The sequence below is a fragment of the Pristiophorus japonicus genome, unplaced genomic scaffold (genome assembly GCF_044704955.1).
Source record: "Pristiophorus japonicus isolate sPriJap1 unplaced genomic scaffold, sPriJap1.hap1 HAP1_SCAFFOLD_258, whole genome shotgun sequence".
Taxonomy (NCBI): Eukaryota; Metazoa; Chordata; class Chondrichthyes; family Pristiophoridae; genus Pristiophorus; species Pristiophorus japonicus.
The window spans coordinates 552,341-575,946 of NW_027252318.1; the positions used below are offsets into that span (position 1 = coordinate 552,341).

General features: G+C 52.5%; 2 protein-coding genes, 6 non-coding genes and 1 pseudogene across 8 annotated transcripts in view; 7 read left to right on the forward strand and 2 right to left on the reverse strand.

Moving 5' to 3' along the window:
- Window positions 1–23,606, reverse strand: part of LOC139247122 (nuclear factor 7, ovary-like) — a 640,289-nt gene that overhangs the window by 443,167 nt on the left and 173,516 nt on the right. The gene's annotated exons all lie outside the window — the stretch shown is intronic.
- LOC139247112 (zinc finger protein 432-like) overlaps window positions 1–23,606 on the reverse strand; it is a 521,915-nt pseudogene that overhangs the window by 305,958 nt on the left and 192,351 nt on the right.
- The window catches only part of LOC139247117 (zinc finger protein 432-like), a 420,986-nt gene that overhangs the window by 248,401 nt on the left and 148,979 nt on the right, over window positions 1–23,606 (forward strand). The gene's annotated exons all lie outside the window — the stretch shown is intronic.
- Window positions 6,306–6,381, forward strand: trnat-ugu (transfer RNA threonine (anticodon UGU)). Its single transcript has one exon. It is a non-coding gene; the product is annotated as a tRNA-Thr (tRNA).
- trnat-cgu (transfer RNA threonine (anticodon CGU)) lies at window positions 12,230–12,302 on the forward strand. Its single transcript has one exon. It is a non-coding gene; the product is annotated as a tRNA-Thr (tRNA).
- Window positions 14,184–14,256, forward strand: trnat-agu (transfer RNA threonine (anticodon AGU)). Its single transcript has one exon. It is a non-coding gene; the product is annotated as a tRNA-Thr (tRNA).
- On the forward strand, window positions 14,839–14,911 carry trnak-uuu (transfer RNA lysine (anticodon UUU)). Its single transcript has one exon. It is a non-coding gene; the product is annotated as a tRNA-Lys (tRNA).
- trnat-cgu (transfer RNA threonine (anticodon CGU)) lies at window positions 16,017–16,089 on the forward strand. The gene has a single exon. It is a non-coding gene; the product is annotated as a tRNA-Thr (tRNA).
- Window positions 23,404–23,476, forward strand: trnat-ugu (transfer RNA threonine (anticodon UGU)). The gene has a single exon. It is a non-coding gene; the product is annotated as a tRNA-Thr (tRNA).

The window sequence follows — 23,606 nt, forward strand, 5'->3', positions numbered from 1 at the left end:
TTCCCCTTCCCCCTCTCGCACACATCTTCCTCTCTCTCACCTGTTCCCTCTCTCTCCTCTACCCATTTTCTCCTCTCTCCCTCGCTCCTTCGCCCTCTCTCTCTCCTTCCCCCTCTCTCCTTCCCCTATCTCACCCCTTCCCCCTGTCTCTCTCCCCTTCCACCTTCTCTCTCCTTCACACTTCACTCTCTCCCCTTTCCCCTCTCTCTCTGCTTCCCCTCCCTCTCCCCTTCCCTCTCTGTCTCTCCACTTCCCCCCTCTCTCCCCTTCCACTGTCGCTCAAGCCTTCTCCTCTCCTTTTTAATTTTCTCCCCCACTCTCTCCTTCCCCTCCCCTGTCTCCACTCTTCTCACCCCCTCCCACCTCCCTTTCTTCCTGTCCTCGCTCTCGCTGTCCCCTTTCCCATCAGACTCTTCCCTCCCCCTCTTGCCCATTCCCCCCTCTTGCCCATTCCCCCCTCTCTCCCCTTCTCCCTCTATACCCACTCTATCCCCCTCTCTCCTCTACCCCCTCTCTCTCCCCTTCCCCTCCCTCGCTCCTCTTCCCCCTCTCTCACTCATTTCACTCTCTCTTTTCCCTACCCCTCTCTTTCCTGCTCCTTCCCCTGTGTAAAGTCCTGTCTCCTCAGTACAGACTCACACGAGGCACATACTGAAGTCAAGGTCACTCAGAACGTACATCTTTATTACACAGCTCTCGAATGCCACACTTGCCTGAGACCTGTCCTTATTTTCCAGTCTGGGACAGGTATCCAGTATCTCCTGCAAGTGCACCCCTGGTGGTAAGGTAAGCTTGTGGTTACAGGTCATCTCTGGTTAAAGTCATGTATAGTATGGTAAGATACAGTTATGTACAGTAGTGTGAGATACATCACCCTCCCCCAAGGTCTTATTGTCTTTATAGATTCAGTCTCTCAGGTGGTCTACGCTCTCGCGTGGAGTGTCTTAGTTGTGGTTCAGTTGTTTGCCTTGGTGCCTGTTGTTCTTTCAGTGTGATTGCTGGTATCTCGCCTGGGCTGTCTGTTGGGATTGCCCTTTCCTCAGGTTGTTCCCTCTGCCTGTCCATCAGGTGTGATGTGAGTTCCACATTGTAGTCTGCCTCTGGTTCTGCAGTGTTGTTGGTAAATCTACTTTTGACTTGGTCTACTTGCCTCCGGCAGGTTTGGCCATTGTCCATTTGTACTACCAGTAGCCTGTTTCCTTCCTTACCTGTTACTGTCCCTGCAAGCCATTTGGGACCCCTGCCATAGTTTAGCACAAACACTTTGTCCCCTATCTCATTCCATCTCCCCCTCGAATTTCTGTCATGGTACTCAGTCAGCTTACGGCGCTTTGCCTCAACGATTTCGTGCATGTCTGGAGGATTAATGAGAGCCTCCTTTTCATCAACAGTTGCGCGGGGGGGGGGATCTCAGTCAATGAGTGCGGACGAGATCTGTATGCCAGCAGCAGTCGCGACAGGCAACCCTTCAGCGTGGGACCTTCGATTTTAAGCATGCCTTGTTTAATGATTTGCACTGCTCTCTCCGCCTGGCCGTTGGAGGCTGGCTTGAACGGTGCCGTCTTGACATGATTATGCCGTGGTCAATTATAAAGTCTTGGAATTCTACGCTGGTGAAGCACGGACCATTGTCACTGACCAATATGTCAGGAATTCCGTGCGTTGCAAACATGATTGCGAGGCTCTCCACAGTGGTGAGGGTTGTGGTCGAGTTTAAAATGGTGCATTCGATCCACTTTGAAAATACATCTACAACTACGAGGAACATTTTGCCCATGAATGGGCCCACTAAATCTACGTGCACCCGCGACCACGCTTTAGTAGGCCAGGGGTTCAGTGGAGCCTCCCTGGGGGCATTGCTGAGTTGGGCACAAATGGTGTACCTTCGGACGCAGAGGTCCAAGTCCGCGTCAATACCAGGCCACCAGACGTGGGATCTGGCTATGGCCTTCAAGAGAATGATCCCCGGGTGCTCGCTGTGGAGCTCCCGGACAAATGCCTCTCCACCTCGCAGAGGCATGACTACTCGGCTGCCCCACATCAGGCAGTCTGCTTGTAGTGATAGCTCATGCATGCGCCTGTGAAAGGGTTTTAATTCCTCGGGGCAGACATCGTGAGCCTCTGCCCAGTCACCAGTTAGGACACATCTTTTTACTAAGGACAACGTGGGGTCGCTGGCTGTCCAGGCTCTGATTTGGCGAGCCGTCATGGGCGAACCTGTGGACTCAAAGGCATTGATTGCCATGAGTATCTCACAGTCCTGTTCATCAGACCTTTCCGTGGTCGCCAGGGGTAGCCTGCTGTGCGCGTCGGCACAGTTGTCTGTGCCTGGTCTGTGCCTTATGGTATAGTCGTAGGACGCCAGCATGAGTGCCCACCGTTGAATTCACGCCGAGGCTTTGGCGTTTATTGCCTTGCTCTCGGATAGGAGGGACGTGAGGGGCTTGTGGTCGGTTTCTAATGCGAACTTGGCCCCGAAAAGATATTGGTGCATCTTTTTGACACCATACACACACGCGAGCGCCTCTTTCTCCACCATTCCGTACCCGCGCTCCGCCCGCAAAAGTGACCTGGAGGCATAAGCTCTGGGTTGTAATTTACCCGCACTATTGACATGTTGCAAAACACATCCGACCCCATACGCTGACGCATCGCATGTGAGAACTAGCTTTTTACCTGGATCAAAGAAAGCCAAAACACTGTTGGAACACAGAAGGTTGCGTGCCTTATTGAAGGCGCGTTCTTGGGCGTCCCCCCAAAACCAATCGCACCCCTTCCTGAGCAGCACGTGGAGAGGTTCCAGCAGTGTGCTTAAGTTCTGCATAAAGTTACCAAAGTAATTGAGTAGCCCAAGAAAGGCGTGCAGTTCTGAGACATTCCGGGGCCTGGGTGCCAGGCGAATTGCTTCTGTTTTGGACTCTGTTGGGCGGATTCCATCAGCGGCAATCCTTCTGCCCAAAAATTCAACCTCGGGCGCAAGAAACAGACACTTGGATTTCTTGACTCGTAGGCCTACCCGATCCAATCGACTTAGTACTTCCTCCAAATTACGGAGATGGGAGTCGGTGTCCCTGCCCGTGATAACTATGTCATCTTGAAATACAACCGTCCCCGGGATGGACTTGAGCAGACTTTCCATGTTGCGCTGGAATATGGCAGCTGCCGACCTGATGCCGAATGGGCATCGATTGTACATGAAAAGGCCTCGATGTGTGTTGATGGTGGTGAGTAGCTTGGACACCTCGATCAATTCTTGCGTCATATACGCAGATGTGAGGTCTAATTTTGAGAAAAGTTTACCTCCAGCTAATGTGGCAAATAAGTCCTCTACTCTGGGCAGCGGGTATTGGTCCTGTAGGGAGACTCTGTTTATGTTAGATTTGTCGACCCCACAGATTAGTACGGATCCATCAGGCTTCATGACGGGGATGATGGGACTTGCCCAGTCGCTAAATTCCACAGGTGATATAATGCCTTCCCGCAGAAACCTGTCTAGTTCGTGTTCAATCTTTTCCCTCATCACATAGGGCACAGCTCCGGCCTTGTGATGGACCGGTCTAGCATTCTGTCTGCTGTAGATTTTGACTTTAGTCCCTTTGAAGGTGCCCACACCTGGCTGAAAGAGGTGTTCAAATCAACTTAGAACTGTTGAGTAGGAGGTCCGTTCCTCTGACGACATGGCGTGAATATCACCCCATTTCCAGTTTAGTTTTGCCAGCCAGCTTCTCCCCAGCAGTGCTGGGAGATCTCCGGGGACAATTCACAGGGGAAGTCGGTTCACTGTCCCTTTGTGTGTGACTGAGAGCATGGCGCTGCCCGAGGACTGGTACGATTTCTTTGGTATAGGTCTTTAGTTTGGTGTCGGCCCTTGTGAGTTTTGGTCTGTCTCTTTTGTGCGGCCACAGCTGTTCAAATTGTTGAGCGCTCATGAGAGATTGACTCACTCCCGTAACCAGCTCCATGTTGACGGGTATCCCGTTGAGTAGGACCCTCATCATTATTGGAGGCGTCTTGTTGTAGGATCAGTGGCTATTGATCGTGTTGACCCGCTGTACCTCGGCATCCCGGGTACTGTCCCCACCGTCTTCTGGTCCGCTTTCCGACCCTTCCGATTCGTATACCAGCCAAGCTGCCGTTTTTCTGCACATGCGGGCCAGATGTTCTGTATAGTTGCAGTTTCTGCAAACAGCATGCTGAAATTGACACCCCCTTGATGAGTGCCTTCCCCCACATCTCCAGCACAGACCGCTTCCATTGTTTCCAAAGGATGAGCTGCGTCTGGCTGATCTCTCTTGAGCTTCTCTCAGTCTGTAGTTGATTGCTCGCATTGTGGGTTGATGAGGTGTGAACGGCCGTTCATGTGGTCCTTGATGGCTTCTGGCGCTACTGCCTGCTGCTGAGGGCCTGCTCTCCTGCCTTTATCTGTGTGTGGGGGTACCGGCTTGTTTCACGCTGTGAACCCCTTGTTCCGATGTTTCATTAGTTGTCGTACCTGCAGTGTAGATCAACCTCGTTTCTTCTTCTTCTGCCAAGAATGTCTGTGCAACCAGTGCTGCTGCCTCTAAGGTCAAGTTCTTGGTCTCTATGAGCTTTCGGAATATGCCTGCGTGGCCTATTCCTTCAATTAAAAAGTCTCTCAGTACTTCTCTCCTTAGTTCATCGGAGAAATCACATAAGCTAGCCAACCTCCGAAGTTCCGCCACGAAGTTGGGTATGCTCTGGCCTACACAGCGTCTGTAGTTGTAGAACCTGTGTTTGGCCATGTGTGGGCTGCTCGCTGGCTTCAGATGGTCTCTTACCAGCCAACTCTTCAAACGACTTGCTTGCTGGTTTCTCGGGTGCCAGCAGGTCCTTCATTAAAGCGTATGTTTTCGAGCCACAGCTGGTCAAGAGATGGGCTCTTCTCTTGTCTGCCGTATCATCGTCGAACCAGTCTTTGCTTACAAAGCTTTGCTGGGAGTCTTTCTATAACGTCCTCCCAATTGTCTCCCGCATTGTATTTCTCATCTGAGCCGTTGGTCGCCATTCTGTGGATTCTGTAATCCCGTAACTCGTCGCCACTGTAAAGTCCTGTCCCCGCAGTACAGATTCACACGAGGCACATACTGAAGTCAAGGTCACTCAGGACCTGCACCTTTATTACACAGCTCTCGAATGCCACACTTGCCTGAGACCTGTCCTTATATACCTGTCTGGGACAAGTATCCAGTGTCTCCTGCAAGTGCACCCCTGGTGGTAAGGTAAGCTTGTGGTTACAGGTCATTTCTGGTTACAGTCATGTATAGCATGGTAAGCTACAGTTATGTACAGTAGTGTGAGATACATAACAACCCTTCAGGAGTTAGAACATTGGTCTTGTAAACCAAAGGTTGTGAGTTCAAATCTCACGGGTGTCTAGTTTATTATTTAAATACCCGTCTTTCATTCCTCCCTCCTGTCTTTCTTTTCCCTTTCCTTTCAGGTTCTCACACCGTCTCTCCCTTTCTCCTCTCTGCCCTCGCTCTCTCTCTCTCTCTCTCCTTCCCCTTCCGCTCTCTCCCCTCCCCCTCTATCCCACGCCTTCCACACTCTCTCTCTCCATCCCCTTCCTCTCCTTCTCCACCTCCTTCTTTTCCTCGCTGTCTCCCCTTCCCTCTCTCTCACTCCTTCCACCCTCTCTTTTCCCTTCCCCTCTCTTTCCTGCTCTTTCCCCTATGCTTCCCAGAATAGGTGGCTCCATAGCTCCGGGATTAGAGCACTGGTCTTGTAAAGCAGGGGTCGTGGTTTCAAATCTCACTGGGGCCAAATCAAAATTAGCTCAGTAATTAAATTGACCATCAATTAACGAGGGCTTTAATTATAAATATTAAACAGCTCCAAGACCGACCATAGAACAACAGGCTCTCCTCACACCCTTCCCCCTCTCGTCTTCTTGTCTCTCGTGCACTCTCTCTCTCCCTGACCCATTCGACATCTTTTTCCCCGTCCCTCACTCATTTCCCTCTCCCCCCCTTCCCCCTTCCCCCTCCCTTGCCTCACCCTCTCTCCTTTCATTCTTTCCTCACTCTTTCCCTCTCTCTCTCCTTCCCCCACTCTCTCCCCTTCCCCCTCTCTTTTCTCACTCCCATCTTCCCACTCTCCCGCTTTCCCTCTCTTTTCCTCTCTCCTCTCTCTTACTCCTTCCCCTCTTGCTCCCCTTCCCCTCCCTCTCTCACCCATACCCCTCTCTCTTCCTCCCTGACTCACCTTCCCTCTCTCCCTCCTTCCACTCTCCCTGTCTCGCTTCCCCTCTCTTTCCTGCTCATTCCCCTGTCATCTTTACAGCAGGTGGCTCCATAGCTCAGGGGTTAGAGCACTGGTCTTGTAAACCAGCGGTCGTGAGTTCAAATCTCACTGGCACCTACTCAAAATTAGTTTAGTATTTCAATATGCATCTGCTTTTTCACTTTTCCCTTTCCTTTCAGACTCTCCCCTTCCCCTCTTTTTCCCTCTCCTTGCCCTCCCTCCCCACACCTCTCCATTCTCTCTCTCCCCATCATAAAAGGTTTATAAAACAACATCACTTTGTTAACAGTACTTGTAGCAGCACTTGTGTGCTGAGAGATTTGCTTCGTATTGTCACTGGTGGCAATAAACGCCTGGGCTATCGCTATGGCCTCACTCAAGGTTGGGGTCTCTACAGTCAAACGTTTGCGAAGTACAGTTTCGTGGTCAATGCCAAGTACAAAGAACTCCTTGAGCATGTGCTCCAAATATCCTTCAAAATTTGCAATGTCCTGCAAGGCCCCTTAGCTCGGTGACACAGCTTGTCACTTCCTGGCCTTCAGACCTCTTGTACGTGTAGAACCGATACCTCGCCATCAGAACGCTTTCCTTCGGGTTCCCATGCTCCCGGACCAGTGTGCACAACTCATCGTACGATTTCTCTGTGGGTTTCGCTGGAGCAAGCAGGTTTTTCATGAGGCCATACGTTGGTGCCCTGCAAACGGTGAGGAGAATCGCCCTTCATTTGGCAGCGTTCGTTTCTCCTTCCATCTCGTTGGCCACGAAGTATTGGTCGAGTCGCTCCACGAAGGTTTCCCATTCATCTCCCTCCGAAATTTTCTCCAGGATGCCCACTGTTCTCTGCATCGTTGGGTTCGTCATCTGTATCTCGTCGCCAGTTGTTGTGTATGAATAAAGAGTCTGACCAGATACTGCGGGCTCAAAGCAGAGTGTGACCGTAGTCTTTTATTACAGGTCTCCAGAGTGCCTCTCCAGCCTGTTAGGCATCCTTAAGTACAGGTGCTCCCAAGGGATTGTGGGATCCCTTGGGACTCCAGGGAATGTGCCCTCTGGTGGTTACACAAGGTATTTATAGGTTTACATATAAATGACCCATTCTACATCTTTTTACCCCTCTCTCCCTTTCCCACCATCTTGCTTTACCCGTCTCTCACTCATTCCCCTCTCTCACTCTCTCCCGTCTCCCTCGCCTCACCCTCTCACCTTACCCCCTCTCCCTCTCTCCCCTACCCACTCTCTCCACCCTCTCTCCCCTTCTCTCTCACCCCTCCCCCTTTCTCTATCCATCCCCCTGTCTCTCTTTCCCCTCCCTCTCTCTCGTCTTCCCCCTCTCTCTCACTCCTTCCACTCTCTCTTTTCCCTTCCCCTCTCTTTCCTGCTCCTTCCCCTGATTTTCTAAAAGCAGGTGGCTCCATAGCTAGGGATTAGAGCGCTGGTCTAGTAAACCAGCGGGTCGTGAGATCCAATCTTACTGGGGCCTACTCAAAATTAATTCAGTATTTAAGTTCACTGTCAATTAACGAAGGATTTAATTTTAAATATTAAACAGCTCTGAGACCGACCCGGGAACAAAAGTCTGTGCTGTTCCTCTTTCCTGCTCTCTAGCTTTCCCCGCTACTTTTCTCACTCTCCCCTTTCCCCTCTCCCTCCCCTTCCACTGTCGCTCATGCATTCTCCTCTTCCTTTTCATTTTCTCCTAACTCTCTCCCTCCCCTCCCCTGTCTCCACTCTTCTCGGCCCCCTCCCTCCTCCCTTTGTCTCCTTACCTCGCTCTCGCTCTCCCCTTTCCCCTCAGACTCTCCCCCTCCCCCTTTGGCCCATTCCCCCCTCTCTCACTTTCTCCCTGCCCCCCCTCCCCCCTCTCTCCCCTTCCTGCTCTTAAACACGCGTTACCCTCTCTCTCACTCCTACCCCTCTCTCCCATTCGCCACTCTCTCACTCTTTCGCCGCTCTCTCACTCCTTCGCAGCTCTCTCACTGTCCCCCTTCCTCCCTCTCTTTTCCCTCTCCGCCTCTCGCTCTCCCCCTGCCCTCTCTCTTCCTTCCTGTCCCCAGGGATTGTGAGTTCAAATCTCACTGGGGCCTACTCAAAATTAGTTCAGTATTTAAATTCACTGTCAATTAACAAGGGCTTTAATTATAAATATTAAACAGCTCCGAGACCGACCCTGGAACAACAGGCTCCCCTCACACCCTTTCCACTCTCCTCTTCTCGTCTCTCTCACACTCTCTCTCCCCTTCCAAATCTCTCTCTCCCTTCCCCATCATGACCCGTTCGACATCTTTTTACCCCTCTCTTCCTTTCCCACTATTTCGCTTTCCTTGTCTCTCACTCATTCCCCTCTCCCCCCTTCCCCATCCCTCACCTCACCCTCTCTCCTTCCCCCTCTCTCCTTCCCTTCTCTACTTTCATTCTTTCCTCACTCCTTCCCTCTCTCTGCCCCACCCCCTCTCTTTTCCTCTCTCCTCACTCTTACTCCTTCTGCTCTTGCTCCCCTTTCCGTCCCTCTCTCTCCCATACCCGTCTCTCTTCCTCCTGTCTCACCTTCCCTCTCTCACTCCATCTGCTCTCTCCCCTTCCCCCTCTCTCACTCGTCCACTCTCTCTTTTCCCTTCCCCCTCTCTTTCCTGTTCTATCCCCTGTCTTGCCCAGAGCAGGTGGCTCCATAGCTCAGGGGTTAGAGCACTGATCTTGTCATCCAGTGTCTGTGGGTTCAAATCTCACTCGTGCCAATTTAGTATTTAAATACTTGTGTGTTATTCCTCCCACCCTTTCCCCTTTTCTTTCAGGTTCTCCCCCTCTATGCCCTCCCCCTCTCTCTCTCTCACTCCTTCCCCCTCTCTCCCCTTAACATCTCTTTCCCCTTCCTTCCTTTCTCTCCTCCTCCCCTCCTCTCTCTCACTCTCTATTCCCTCCCTCCACTCTCTATCCTTTCCCTTTCCTTTCAGATTCTTCCCTTCTCCCTCTCTCTCCCCTTCCCCTCTCTTTCCGTTCCCCATCTCTCTCCCCTTCCACCCTCTATTTCCCCCTTCCCCCTTTCCTACTCCTTCCCTTCTCTCTCTCCCTCCTACATTCTACATTCTCCCCACCTCCCTATCTCTCCTTCCCCTCCCTGTCTCCCCTTCCCCCTCTCTCACTCCTTTCCCTCTCTTCCCTTCCCCTTCACTTCTCTCCCCTCCCCTTGTCTCACTTCCCTTCTGCTCCCTCCTCTTCTTCATTCTTTCTCACTCCTTCCCCCTTTCTTCCCTTAACCTCTCTTTGCCCGTCCCTCTCTCTCACCCCGTCCCTCTATCTTTCTCCTAATCTATCCTTCCCTCTCTCTCTCACTCCTTCACCACTCTCTCCCGTTCCTCCACCTCTCTCTCCCCTTCCCCTCTCTCTCACACCTTCCACCCTCACTCTCCCCTTCCCCTCTCTCTGCCTCCCTGTCTCCCTTCCCCTCACTTTCCTGCTCCTTCCCCTGTTTTCCTTACAGCAGGTAGCTCCATAGCTCATGCGTTAAAGCACTGGTCTTGTAAACCAGACGTCGTGAGTTCAAATCTCACTGGGGCCTACTCAAAGTTAGTTTAGTATTTAAATATGCATCTCTCTCTTCTGCCTATGCCCTTTCGCTCTCCCTCCTTACTTTCCCTTTCCTTTCAGACTCTCTCATTCTTTCTCTCTCCCATTCCCTTCTTTTTCCCTTTCCTTGCCCCCCTCCCCACACCCCTCCACTCTCTCTCTCCCCTTCATAAAATATTTATAAAGCAACATCACTTTGCTCACAGTACTTGTAGCAGCACTTGTGTGCTGAGAGATTTGCTTAGTATTGTCACTGGTGGCAATAAACGCCTGGGCTATCGCTATGGCCTTACTCAAGGTTGGGGTCTCTACAGTCAAAAGTTTGCGAAGTATAGTTTCGTGGCCAATGCCAAGTATAAAGAAGTCTTTGAGCATGTGCTCCAAATGTCCTTCAAAATTTGCAATGTCCTGCAAGGCCCCTTAGCTTGGTGACATAGCTTGCCACTTCCTGGCCTTCAGACCTCTTGTACTTGTAGAACCGATACCTCGCCATCAGAACGCTTTCCTTCGGTTCCGATGCTCCCGGACCAGTGTGCACAACTCATCGTACGATTTCTCTGTGGGTTTCGCTGGAGCAAGCAGGTTTTTCATGAGGCCATACGTTGGTGCCCTGCAAACGGTGAGGAGAATCGCCCTTCGTTTGGCAGCGTTCGTTTCTCCTTCTATTTCGTTGGCCACGAAGTATTGGTCGAGTCGCTCCACGAAGGTTTCCCAATCATCTCCCTCCAAAAATTTCTCCAGGATGCCCACTGTTCTCTGCATCGTTGTGGTAGTCATCTGTATCTCGTCACGCATTGTTATGTATGAATAAAGAGTCTGACCAGATATTGCGGGCTCAAAGCAAAGTATGACCTTAGTCTTTTATTGCAGGTCTCCAGACTGCCTCTCCAGCCTGTGAGGCCTCCTTAAGTACATGTGCTCCGAAGGGATTGTGGGAGCCCTTGGAACTCCAGGAAATGAGCCCTCTGGTGGTTACACAAGGTATTTACAGGTTTACATATATAACAACGATCATGAACCATTCTATATCATTTTATCCCTCTCTCCCTTTCCCACCATCTTGCTTTCCCCGTCTCTCACTCATTCCCCTCTCTCACTCTCTTCCGTCTCCCTCGCCTCACCCTCTCACCTTCCCCCCTCTCCCTCTCTCCCCTACCCACTCTCTCCACCCTCTCTCCCCTTCCTCTTTATCTCCCCATCCCCCTGTCTCTCTTTCCCCTTCCTCTCTCTCTCTCTCCTTCCACCTCTCTTTCCCCTTCCCCCTCTCTCTCACTCCTTCCACTCTCTCTTTTCCCTTCCCCTCTCTTTCCTGCTCCTTCTCGGATCTTCGCCAGCAAAAGTGGCTCCATAGCTTAGGGGTTAGAGCCCTGGATTCGTAAACTAGGTGTTGTGAGTTCAAATTGCACTGGGGCCGATTCAAAAATTGTTTAAATTCATTTTCAATTGACAAGGGCTTTAATTGTAAATATTAAACAACTCTGAGACTGACCCAAGATCAAAAGGCTTTCCTGTTCTTGTCTCTCGCCCCTATCGTCCCCTGACCTACCCTTTCCCTCTCTCCCTACTTTCCCCATCACTACACACTCTGCCTCTTTTTACTCGTTCCCGCTCTCTCGTTTTCCCCACTACTTTTCTCACTCATTCCACTCTCTCCCCTTCCCCACTCTTTCCCCTTCCCCACTCTCTCCCCTTCCCCTCTCTCTCCCCTTCCCCACTCTCTCCCCTTCCCCTCTCTCTCCCCTTCCCCATTCTCTCCCCTTCCCCATTCTGTCCCCTTCCGCACTCTCTCCCTTTCCCCACTCTCTCCCCTTCCCCACTCTCTCCCCTTCCCCTCTCTCTCCCCTTCCCCACTCTCTCCCCTTCCCCACTCTCTCCCCTTCCCCTCTCTCTCCCCTTCCCCACTCTCTCCCCTTCCCCACTCTCTCCCCTTCCCTCTCTCCCCTCTCTCCCCTTCTACATCTTTTTACCCCTCTCTCCCTTTCCCACTATCTCCCTTTCCCACTATCTCCCTTTCCCCGTCTCTCACTCATTCCCCTCTTCCTCTTTCCCCTCCCTCGCCTCACCCTCTCTCCTTCCCCTTTCTCCTTCCCCTCTCTACTTTCATTCTTTCCTCACTCCTTCCCTCTCTCTCCCCCTCCCCTCTCTTTTCTCCTTCCCCTCTCACTCTCGTCTTCCTGCTCTGCCCCTCCCCCTCTCTTTTCCTCTCTCCTCTCTCTTACTCTTTCCCCTCTTGCTCCCTTTCCCCTCCCTCTCTCTCCCATACCCCTTTCTCTTCCTCCCTGTCTCACCTTCCCTCTCTCCATCCGCTCACTCTCCCCTTCCCCTCTCTCTTACACTCCTTCCACTCTCTCTTTTTCCTTCCCCTCTCTTTCCTGCTCCTTCCCCTATTTGTTTCTAAACAGGCGGCTCCATAGCTGAGAGGTTAGAGCAATGGTCTCGTAAACCAGGGGTCGTGAGTTCAAATTTCACTGGGGCCTACTCAAATTTAGCTCAGTATGTCAATTAACAAGGGCTTTAATTATAAATATCAAACAGCTCCGTGAGCGACCCTGGATCAACAGGCTCTCGTCTCGATTGCACTTTCTCTCAATCAAAATCGCTCTCCGCCTTCCACATTCTACATCTTTTTACCCCTCTCTCCCTTTCCCGCTATCGCTTTCCCCATCACTCACTCATTCCCCTCTCTCCCCTTCCCCCTCCCTCCTCTCACCCTCTTCCCTTCCCCTCTCCACTATCATACTTTATTCACTCCTTCCCCTCTCTCTCCTTCCTCCTCTATCTTGCCCCTCACTCCACTTCTCTTTTCCTCTCTCCTCTCTCTCACTCCTTCCCCTCCTCCGCCCCTTCTCCTCCCACTCTCTCTTTTCCCTTCCCCCTCCTTCCCCTTTCTCTCCCCTTAAGCTCTCTCCCCTCCCTCTCTCTCCCACTCTCTCTCCCTCCCTTCCACACTCTCGCTCCATCCCCTCCCTCTCTTTCCCCACATCCTTCTCTTCCTCGCTGTCTTCCCTTCCATCTCTCTCACTCCATCCCACTCTCTCCCCTTCCCCTCTCTCCCCTTGTCCCCTCTCTCTCACTCCTTCTACTCTCTCACCTCTTCCCCTCCCTTCTCTCTCTCTCCTTCCACTCTCTCACCCCTTCCCCCTCTCTCTCACTCCTTCCACTCTCTCTTTTCCCTTCCTCTCTCTTTCCTGCTCCTTCCCCTGTCTTTCCGAGCGTAGGTGGCTCCATAGCTCAAGGGTTAGAGCACTGGTGTTTTAAACCCGTGGGCATGGGTTCAAATCTTACTGGGGCCGACTCAAAATTAGCTCAGTATTTAAATTTGATGTTAATTAACAAAGGATTTAATTATAAATATGAAACAGCTCTCAGACCGACTCTGGAACAACAGGCTCATCTCCCTTCGCCATCACGACCCGTTCTAAATCTTTTTCCCGCTATCTTGCTTTCCCCGTCTCTCCCTAATTCCCCTCTCCCCCTTCCCCTTCCCCCTCCCTCACCACACCCTCTTTCTCATCCCCCCTCTCTCCCCTTACTCGCTATCCTTCCCCCTCTCTCTTCCTTCCCCTCACACTCCACTTCCCTTCTCTCTACCCGGCTCCTTCTCTCTCCCCTTCCCTCTATCACTCTCCCCGTCTTCCCCTCATTCCCCTCTCCCCGCCTTCTCCCTCCCTCCCCTCTCTCTTCCCTTCCCCACTCTCTCCCCTTCCCCTGCCTCTTGTTCCCCTTTCCCCCTCTCGCTCACTCCTTCCACTCTCTCTCTTTCCCCTTTTCCCTTTTCCCTCCCTCCTGTCTTTCTCTTTTCCCTTTCCTTTAAGGTTTTCCCCCTCTCTCTCCCCTCCCCCTCTCACTCCTTCCCCCTCTAACCTCTCTCTCCCCTTCCCCTCTCTCTTTCTCCCAGTCTCCCCTTCCTCCCTTCTCTCCCACTCCTTCCCTTCTCTCTCCCCACCCTTCCACACACTCTATCTCTCTCCATCCCCTCCCTCTCTTTCCCCACCTCACTCTTTTCCTCGCTGTCTCCCCTTCCCTCTCTCTCATTCTATCCCCTTCCCCTCTCTGCCCTCCCCCTCTCTCTCTCACTCCTTCTCCCTCTCTCCTCTTAACCTCTCTCTCCCCTTTCCCTTTCTCCCAGTCTCCCCTTCCTTTCTTCTCTCTCACTCATTCCCCACTCTCTCCCCACCCACTCTCTCCCACTCTCTCCCCACCCTTCCACATTCTCTCTCTCTCCATCCCCTCCCTCTCTTTCCCCGCCTCCCTCTCTTCCTCGCTGTCTCCCCTTCCCCTCTCTCTCACTCCTTTCACTCTCTCTTCTCCCTTCCCCTCCCTTTCCTGCTCCTTCCCCTATCTTTCTCAAAGCAGTTGGCTCCATAGCTCAGGGGTTAGAGCACTGGTCTAGTAAACCAGGGGTTGTGGGATCAAATTCCACTGCGGCCTACTCAAAATTCACTGTCAATTAACAAGGGCTTTAATTATAAATATTAAACAGCTCTGAGACTGACCCTTTAGCAACTCTCCGCTCTCCTCTTCTCATCTCTGTTATACTTTCTCTCCATCGAAATATCTCTCTCCCTTTCCCACGATCTCACTCTCCTTCCTTGTCTATCTTATTCTATTCCCAACCCCTCTGTCTGCTAACCACTCCTTCCACCTCTCTCACTCCATTCACTCCCTTCCACACACTCTCCCCTTCCCCTGCATCTCTCTCTTTCCCCTATTCCCTTGTCCCTCCCTCTTGTCTTTCTCTTTTGCCTTTCCTTTCAGGTTTTCCCCCTCTCGCTCCCCTCCCCCTCTCTCTCTCCCCTCCCCCTCTCTCTCACTCCTTCCCCCTCTAACCTCACTCTCCTCTTCCCCTCTCTCTTCCTCCCTGTCTCCCCCTCCCCCTCTCGCTCCCCTCCCCCTCTCTCTCACCCCTTCCCCTCTCTCTCACCCCTTCCCCTCTCTCTCTCACTCCTTCCACTCTCTCTTTTCCCTTCCTCTCTCTTTCCTGCTCCGTCCCCTGTCGTTCTGAGAGTAGGTGGCTCCATAGCTCAGGGGTTAGAGCACTGGTCTTTTAAACCCGTGGGCATGGGTTCAAATCTTACTGGGGCCGACTCAAAATTAGCTCAGTATTTAAATTTGCTGTTAATTAACAAAGGATTTAATTATAAGTATGAAACAGCTCTCAGACCGACTCTGGAACAACAGGCTCATCTCTCTTACACTCTATCTCCCTTCCCCATCACGACCCGTTCTAAATCTTTTTCCCGCTATCTCGCTTTCCCTGTCTCTCCCTCATTCCCCTCTCCCCCTTCCCCCTCCCTCACCACACCCTCTTTCTCATTCCCCCTCTCTCCCCTTACTCTCTATCCTTCCCCCTCTCTCTCCCTTCCCCTCACACTCCCCTTCCCTTCTCTCTACCCGGCTCCTTCACTCTCCCCTTCCCTCTCTCACTCTCCCCGTCTTCCCCTCATTCACCTCTCACCGCCTTCTCCCTCCCTCCCCTCTCTCTTCCCTTCCCCACTCTCTCCCCTTCCCCTGCTTCTTGTTCCCCTTTCCCCCTCTCGCTCACTCCTTCCACTCTCTCTCTTTCCCCTTTTCCCTTTTCCCTCCCTCCTGTCTTTCTCTTTTCCCTTTCCTTTCAGGTTTTCCCTCTCTCTCTCCCCTCCCCCTCTCACTCCTTCCCCCTCTAACCTCTCTCTCCCCTTCCCCTCTCTCTTTCTCCCAGTCTCCCCTTCCTCCCTTCTCTCCCACTCCTTCCCTTCTCTCTCCCCACCCTTCCACACACTCTATCTCTCTCCATCCCCTCCCTCTCTTTCCCCACCTCACCCTTTTCCTCGCTGTCTCCCCTTCCCTCTCTCTCATTCTATCCCCTTCCCCTCTCTGCCCTCCCCCTCTCTCTCTCACTCCTTCCCCCTCTCTCCTCTTAACCTCTCTCTCCCCTTCCCCTTTCTCTTTCTTCCAGTCTCCCCTTCCTTTCTTCTCTCTCACTCATTCCCCACTCTCTCCCCACCCACTCTCTCCCCTCCCCCTCTCTCCCACTCCTTCCCCTCTCTCCCCACCCTTCCACATTCTCTCTCTCTCCATCCCCTCCCTCTCTTTCCCCGCCTCCCTCTCTTCCTCGCTGTCTCCCCTTCCCCTCTCTCTCACTCCTTTCACTCTCTCTTCTCCCTTCCCCTCCCTTTCCTGCTCCTTCCCCTATCTTTCTCAAAGCAGTTGGCTCCATAGCTCAGGGGTTAGAGCACTGGTCTCGTAAACCAGGAGTTGTGGGTTCAAATCTCACTGGGGCCTACTCAAAATTCCCTGTCAATAAACAAGGACTTTAATTATAAATATTAAACAGCTCTCAGACCGATCCGAAAACAAAAGTCTCTCCTGTTCTTGCCTTTCGCCCCCTGACCCAGCCATCCTGCTTTCCCCATCACTGCACATTCTGCCACTTTTTACTCTTTACCGCTCTCTCGCTTTCCCTGTTTCTCTTTATCACTCATTCCCCTCATCCCTTCCCCACTCTCTCCCCTTCCCCATTCTCTTCCCTTCCCCTCTCTCTCCCGTTCCCCTCCCTCTCTCTCCCCTTCTCCCCTTCCCCCTCCCTCTCTCCCCTTTCCTCTCTCTCTCCTTCCACCTCTCTCTCCCCTTCCCCCTCACTCTCTCCCCTTCCCCCACTCTCTCCCTTCCCCCTCCCTCTCTCCCCTTCCCCCTCTCTCTCCCATTCCCCCACTATCTCCCCTTCCCCCTCTCTCTCCCCTTCCACTGTCACTCACTCCTTCCCCTCTCCCTTTTCATTTTCTCCCCCACTCTCTCCTTCCCCTCGGCTGTCTCCACTCTTCTCACCCCCCTCCCACCTCCATTTCTCTCCTTCCCTCGCTCTCACTCTCCCCTTTCCCATCAGACTCTCCCCCTCCCCCTCTTGCCCATTCCCACCTCTCTCCCTTTCTGCTCCCCCCTCTCTCCCTTCTCCCTCTCTCCCATTCACCGCTCTCTCACTCCTTCGTCGCTCTCTCACTCCTTCGCCACTCTCTCCCCATCCCCTCCCTCTCTTTCCCCTCTCTGCCTCTCTCTCTCCCCTTCCCCTCTCTCTTCTTCCCTGTCTCCAGGGGTCGTGGGTTCAAATCTCACTGGGGCCTGCTCAAAATTAGCTCAGTATTTAAATTCACCGTCAATTAACAAGGGCTTTAATTATAAATATTAAACAGCTCTGAGACCGACCCTGGAACAACAGGCTCCCCTCACACCCTTCCCCCTCTTATCTTCTCGTCTCTCTTACACTCTCTCTCGCCTTCCAAATCTCTCTCTCCCTTCCCCATCACGCCCCATTCTACATCTTTTTACCCCCCTCTCCCTTTCCCACTATCTCGCTTTCCCGTCTATCACTCATTCCCCTCTCCCCCCTTTCCCCCTCCCTCACCACACCCTCTTTCTAATTCCCCCTCTCTCCCCTCATTCTCTATTCTTCCCCCTCTCTCTCCCTTCCCCTCACACTCCCCTTCCCCTCTCTCGACTCGGCTCCCTCTCTCTTCCCTTCCCTCTCTCACTCTCCCCGTCTGTCACTCATTCCCCTCTCCCTGCCTTCCCCCTCCCTCCCCTCACGCTCTCCCCTTCCCCCTCTCTCTCCCCTTCCCCACTCTCTCCCCTTCCCCCTCTCTCTCCCCTTCCTCCCTTCTCTCCCACTCCTTCCCTTCTCTCTCCCCACCATTCCACACACTCTCTCTCTCTGCATCCCCTCCCTCTCTTTCCCCAGCTCCCTCTCTTCCTCGCTGTCTCCCTTCCCCTCTCTCTCCCTCTTCCCTTCCCCCTCTCTCTCACTCCTTCCACTCTCTCTTTTCCCTTCCCCTATCTTTCCTGCTCATTCCCCTGTCTTTCCCAAAACAGGTGGCTCCATACCTCAGGGGTTAGTGCACTGGTCCTCTAAACCAGGGGTCGTGGGTTCAAATCTCAGTGAGACTTACACAAAATTAGCTCAGTATTTAAATTCACCGTCATTTAACAAGGGATTTAATTATAAATATTAGACAGCTCAGAGACTGACCCTGGAACAAAAGGTTTCCCTGTTCTTGTCCCTTTCCCTCTCTCCCTGCTTTCCCCATCATTACATATTCTGCCTCTTTTTACTCGTTCCCGCTCTCTCGTTTTCCTCGCTACATTTCTCACTCATTCCCCTCTCTCTTCCCTTCCCCTCTCTTTCCTTCCCCACTCTCTCCCCTTCCCCACTCTCTCCCCTCTCTCCCCTTCTCTCCTCTTCCCCACTCTCTCTCCCCTTCCCCACTCTCTCCCCTTCCCCTCTCTCTCCCCTTCTCCTCTCTCTCCTCTCCCCCCTTCCCCACTCTCTCCCCCCTTCCCCACTCACCCACTCTCTCCCCTTACCCACTCTCTCACCTTCCCCACTCTCTCCTCTTCCCCACTCTCTCTCCCCTTCCCCACTCTCTCCCCTTCCCCACTCTCTCCCCTTACCCACTCTCTCACCTTCCCCACTCTCTCACCTTCCCCACTCTCTCACCTTCCCCACTCTCTCACCTTTCCCTCCTCTCTCTCACTCTCTCTCACTCTCTCTTCCCTCCCTCCTCTCTCTCTCCTTTCCCTTTCCTTTCAGATTCTCCCCTTCCCCACTCTCTCCCCTTACCCACTCTCTCACCTTCCCCACTCTCTCACCTTCCCCACTCTCTCACCTTTCCCTCCTCTCTCTCACTCTCTCTTCCCTCCCTCCTCTCTCTCTCCTTTCCCTTTCCTTTCAGATTCTTCCCTTCTCCATCTCTCTACCCTTCCCCTCTCTTTCCGTACCCCATCTCTCTCCCCTTCCCCTTCCTCTCTCCTACTCCTTCCCTTCTCTTCCCTTCCCCTTCACTTCTCTCCCCTCCCCCTGTCCTCTCTCTTCTTCTTCACTCTTTCTCACTCCTTCCCCCTCTCTTCCCTTCACCTCTCTTTCCCCGTCCCTCTCTCTCCCCTGCCCCTCTCTCTTTCTCCCAATCTACCCTTCCCTCTCTCTCTCACTCCTTCACCACTCTTTCCCATTCCTCCATATCTCTCTCCCCTTCTCCTCTCTCTCACTCCTTCCACTCTCGCTCTCCCCTTCCCCTCTCTCTGCCTCCCTGTCGCCCCTTCCCCTCTCTTTCCTGCACCTTCCCCTGGCTTCACTAAAGCAGGTGACTCCATAGCTCAGGGGTTAGAGAACTGGGGTCGTGAATTCTAATCTCACTGGTGCCTACCCAAAATTAGTTTGGTATTTAAATATGCATCTCTCATTTCTGGCATTCTCTTCTGCCTTCTCACTTTTCCCTTTCCTTTCAGACTGCCCCCTTCTCTCTCTCGCTCACTCTCTCTTTCCTTGCCTCCCTCCTCCTCCTCCTCCTCCACTCTCCCTCTCCCTCTCCCCCCATCATAAAAGGTTAATAAAACAACATCACCTTGTTCGCAGCACTTGTGTGCTGAGAGATTTGCTTCGTATTGTCACTGGTAGCAATAAACGCCTGGGCTATCGCTATGGCCTTACTCAAGGTTGGGGTCTCTGCAGTCAAAAGTTTGCGAAGTACAGTTTCGTGCCCAATGCCAAGTACAAATAAGTCCTTGAGCATGTGCTCAAAATTTGCAATGTCCTGCAAGGCCCCTTAGCTCAGCGACATAGGTTGTCACTTCCTGGCCTTCAGACCTCTTGTACGTGTAGAACCAATACCTCACCATCAGAACGCTTTCCTTCGGGTTCCGATGCTCCCGGACCAGTGTGCACAACTCATCGTACGATTTCTCTGTGGATTTCGCTGGAGCAAGCAGGTTTTTCATGAGGCCATACGTTGGTGCCCTGCAAACGGTGAGGAGAATCGTCCTTCGTTTGGCAGTGTTCATTTCTCCTTCCATCTCGTTGGCCACGAAGTATTGGTCAAGTCGCTCCACGAAGGTTTCCCAATCATCTCCCGCCGAAAATTTCTCCAGGATGCCCACTGTTCTCTGCATCGTTGGGTATGTCATCTGTATCTCGTCGCCAGTTGTTATGTATGAATAAAGATTCTGACCAGATACTGCGGGCCCAAAGCAAAGTGTGACCTTAGTCTTTTATTACAGGTCTCCAGAGTGCCTCTCCAGCCTGTGAGGCCTCCTTAAGTACAGGTGCTCCCAAGGGACTGTTGGATCCCTTGGGACTCCAGGTGATGAGCCCTCTGGTGGTTACATAAAGTATTTACAGGTTTACATATATAACACCCATCATGACCCATTCTATATCTTTTTACCCCTCTCTCCCTTTCCCACTATCTTGCTTTCCCCGTCTCTCACTCATTCCCCTCTCTCACTCTCTCCCGTCTCCCTCGCCTCACCCTTTCACCTTCCCCCTCTCCCTCTCTCTCCTACCCACTCTCTCCACCCTCTCTCCCCTTCTCTCTCTCCCCTCCCCCTTTTTCTCCCCATCCCCCTGTCTCTTTTTTCCCTTCCCTCTCTCTCTCCTTCCCCCTCTCTCTCCCCTTCCCTCTCTCTCTCTCACTCCCTCAACTCTCTCTTTTCCCTTCACCTCTCTTTCCTACTCCTTTCCCTGTCAGCTACTGTAAATGTGGCTTAGTAGTTCTGAGTTAGAGCACTAGACTTATAAACCATTGGTTGTGAGCTCCAATCTTACTGGGGCCTACTCAAAATTAGCTCAGTATTTAAATTTACCGTCAATTAACAAGGGCTTTAATTATAAATATTTAACAGGTCCAAGACTGACCATGCAACAACAGGCTCGTCTCTCTTGCACTCTCTCTCCCCTTCCAAAGCCCTCTCTGCCTTCCCCATCACGACCCGTTCTACATCTTTTTACCCTGTCTTTCACTCATTCCCCTCTGCCCCCTTTCCACTCGATCGCCTCACCCTCTCTCCTTCCCCCTCACTCCCATTCCCCTCTCTCTCCCCTTCCCCTCTCTTGCTCTCCCCTTCCCTCTCTACTTTTATTCGCTCCCCACTCCTTCCCCTCTCCCTCCTTCCTCGTCTATCTTACTTCTCTCCCCAACCCCTCTGTCCGCTAACCACTCCTTCCCCCTCTCTCCCCTTGCCTCTCTCACTCCATCCACTCTCTCCCTCCCTTCCACACACTCTCTCCCCTTCCCCCCTCTTTCCTCTCCCCGTCTGTCTCTCCCCTTCCCCTCTCTCTTCCTCCCTGTCTCCCTTTTCCCCTCTCTCTCACTCCTTCCCCACTCTCTCCCCTTCCCCTCTCTCTCTCCCCTTCCCCCGCTCTCCTCCCCTTCCACTCTCTCTTCCTCCCTCTCTCCCCCTCCCCCCCTCTCTCACTCCTTCCTCACTCTCTCCCCTTCCCCCTCTCTCTCTCCCCTGCCACTCTCTCTTTTCCCTTCTCCACTCTTTCCTGCTCTGTTGTAGAGCAGGTGGGTTCATAGCTCAAGGGTTACAGCACTGGTCTATTAAACCAGAGGTCACGGGTTCAACATCCCAGCAGAGCCCTACTCAAAATTAGCTCAGTATTAAAATTCACCGTCAATTAACAAAGGCTAAAAATATAAAAAAGCTCTGAGACTCACCCTAAAAGAAAACTTTCTCCTTTTGTCCCTCTCTCCCTGCTTTCCCCATCACTACACATTCTGCCTCTTTTTACTCATTCCCGCTCTCTCGCTTTCCCCGTTTCTCTTTATCACTCATTCCCCTCTCTCTCCCCTTCCCCACTCTCTCCCCTTCCCCACTCTCTGCCGTTCCCTTCCCTCTCTTTCCCTTTCCCCCTCTCTCTCTCACATCTTCCTCTCTCTCACCCATTCCCTCTTTCCTCCACCCATTTACACACTCTCTCTCCCCTTCCCTCTCTCTCTCTCCCCTTCCCCCTGTCCCTCTCTCTTTCCCCCTTCGCTCTCGCACCTTCCCCTTCTCCCTCTCCCCTTCCCTCACTATCTCTCTCCTTCCCCCGCTCTTTCTCCTTCCCCCCATCTCTCTCCCCTCACCCCTCTCTCTCCCCTTCTCTATCTCCCTCCCCTTCACCCCCTCTCACTCCTTCCACTCTCGCTCTCCCCTTCCCCTCTCTCTGCCTCCTTGTCTCACTTCCCCTCTCTTTCCTGCTCCTCCCCCTGGCTTCTTTATAGCAGGTGGCTCCATAGCTCAGGGGTTGGCCACGAAGTATTGGTCGAGTCGCCCCACGAAGGTTTCCCAATCATCTCCCTCTGAAAATTTCTCCAGGATGCCCACTGTTCTCTGCATCTTTGGGTTCATCAGTATCTCGTCGCCAGTTGTTGTGTATGAATAAGGAGTCTGACCAGATACTGCGGGCTCAAAGCAAAGTTGACCTTAGTCTTTTATTACAGGTCTCCAGAGTGCCTCTCCAGCTTGTGAGGCCTCCTGAAGTACAGGTGTTCCCAAGGGATTGTGGGAACCCTTGGGACTCCAGGGGATGAGCCCTCTGGTGGTTACACAAAGTATTTACAGGTTTACATATATAACACCCATCATGACCTGTTCGACATCTTTTTACCCCTCTCTCCCTTTCCCAACATCTTGCTTTCCCCGTCTCTCACTCATTCCCCTCTCTCACTCTCTCCCGTCTCCCTCGCCTCACCCTCTCAACTTCCCCCCTTTCCATCTCTCCCCTACCCACTCTCTCCACCATCTCTCCCCTTCTCTCTCTCCCCTCCCCCTTTCTCTCCCCATCCCCCTGTCTCTCTTTCCCCTTCCCTCTCTCTCTCACTCCTTCCACTCTCTCTTTTCCCTTCCCCTCTCTTTCCTGCTCCTTCCCCTGATTTTCCAAAAGCAGGTGGCTCCATAGCTCAGGGGTTAGAGCACTGGTCTAGTAAACCAGGGATTGTGAGTTCAAATATCACTGCGGCCTACTCAAAATTAGCTCAGTATCTAAATTCACCATCAATTAACAAGGGCTTTAATTATAAATATTAAACAGCTCTGAGACTGACCTTGGAACAACAGGTTCTCTCTCCCTTCCCCATTCTACATCTTTTCCCCGTCTCTCACTCATTCCCCTCTCTCTCCCTTTCCCCCTCACTCACCTCACCCTCTCTGCCCTCCCTCTCACTCCTTCCCCCTCTCTCCCCTCAACATCTCTTTCCCCTTCCTCCCTTTCTCTCCCCTTCCCCTCCTCTCTCTCACTCTCTCTTCCCTCTCTCCTTTCCCTTTCCTTTCAGATTCTTCCCTTCTCCCTCTCTTTCCCTTCCCTATCTCTCTCCCCTTCCCCTCCCTCTCTTTCCCCTTCCCTCTTTCCTACTCCTTCCCTTCTCTCTCCCCCTTCTACATTCTCCCCACCTCCCTCTCTCCCCTTCCCCTCCCTGTCTCCCCTTCTCTCTCTCCCTCACTCCTTCCCCTCTCTTCCCTTCCCCTTCACTTCTCTCCCCTCCCCCTGTCTCACTCCCCTTCTGCTATGTCCTCTTCTTCACTCTTTCTCACTCCTTCCCTCTCTCTTCCCTTAACCTCTCTTTCCCCGTTACTCTCTTTCTCCGCTGCCCCTCTCTCTTTCTCCTGATCTATCCTTCCCCCTCTCTCTCACTCCTTCACCACTCTCTCCCGTTTCTCTCCCTCTCTCGCCCCTTCCACTCTCTCTCACTCCTTCCACTCTCGCTCTCCCCTTCCCCTCTCACTTCTGCCCTGTCTCCCCTTCCCCTCTCTTCTGTTCCTTCCACTGTCATTATTGAAGCAGGTGGCTCCATAGCTCAGGGATTAGAGCTCTGGTCTTGTAAACCAGCGGTCATGAGTTCAAATCTCACTGGGGCTTACTTCAAATTAGTTTAGTATTTAAATATGCATCACTCTCTTCTGCCTTTTCCCTTTCCTTTCAAACTCCCCCTTCTCTCTCTCCCCTTCTCCTTGACTCTCTACCCCCATCATAAAAGGTTTATAAAACA